The sequence below is a fragment of the Suricata suricatta genome, chromosome 2, assembly GCF_006229205.1.
Source record: "Suricata suricatta isolate VVHF042 chromosome 2, meerkat_22Aug2017_6uvM2_HiC, whole genome shotgun sequence".
NCBI lineage: Eukaryota > Metazoa > Chordata > Mammalia > Carnivora > Herpestidae > Suricata > Suricata suricatta.
In genome coordinates this window covers 169915218-169916132 of record NC_043701.1, presented here as the reverse complement: position 1 = coordinate 169916132, position 915 = coordinate 169915218, and the positions used below count along the sequence as shown (strand labels likewise).

The 915-nt window shown below is 41.2% G+C and overlaps 1 pseudogene; it reads left to right on the top strand.

The window, feature by feature from the left end:
* The first annotated feature begins 525 nt into the window (after window positions 1-525).
* Window positions 526-669, top strand: LOC115286171 (annotated as a pseudogene).
* Window positions 670-915: the final 246 nt, after the last annotated feature.

Sequence of the window (915 nt, the reverse complement as noted above, 5' to 3'; positions counted from 1 at the left end):
AGCCAGGCCCTCTTGTTTGGTGGGGGGTGGGGGGTGGGAGGATTGTTTGTTTGGTTTCTTCTAGCATGTCATGATTCATACATCCCTGGCCTGACTCAATAGACAAGAGACAATACTTAGCACTTCCTCCCTCCTCTCCTTCGCCTCCCCTTCCTTTCCTTGATGAAAAAGTTGTCTTCCCTCTGATGTCACCAAACACTCTTGCCTAGATGTGAACTTGGACCAGTATTTCAGACTGCCAGAGACTGGGGCTTTGAGAAATAGTAACAGAATATGTTTAAAATTGTTGGATGCTCCTGAATCAGCTGCCCATGTTGAGAAATAAATTACAAAATATAAACCAAACAAACAGAGCTGCAGTACTTTCAATCCTGAATGAGTTACTCTCAAGCAAAAGAAGTGTTAGCAGACTGAGCAACTGGCATTGCTGTTAAACTAAGTTGGCATGAGCAGCACTCTATTGTTCTGAAAACTTTCCCTTCTACCAGCTCATTTCATTTTCCATAACCATATACAAAGGAAGTAACTGTACACGGTTAAAGCTTGGAGTTGAGGCTGAGGAACTCACAAGTGTAGGTCATGTGCTACATGAAGGACAAGTCTTTCAGTAACACCACAGAGGGTCTCTGGCCCCATGAGTGGAGTTTGATAGTAATTCTTGCTACAAAGTATAATAAATAAATTAAGTAAATGAAAATTTAAAAATCTAAAAGATAAAAAGGAAGTAGAAAAGGAATCGTTCTCATTTGTACTTTGCAAGTGGAGAACTAGCAGATCCTTTTCTTGAGGTGAGCCTCTGTAGAAAGCCTTCGGAATGAAATCCCTAGCGTACTTTCTGAGAATCCTAGAGTCAAGAAATGGAAGATCAGGTATAAAGTTGGTATCAGAGAAGACTAGAACTGAAGGCTTGCCAGC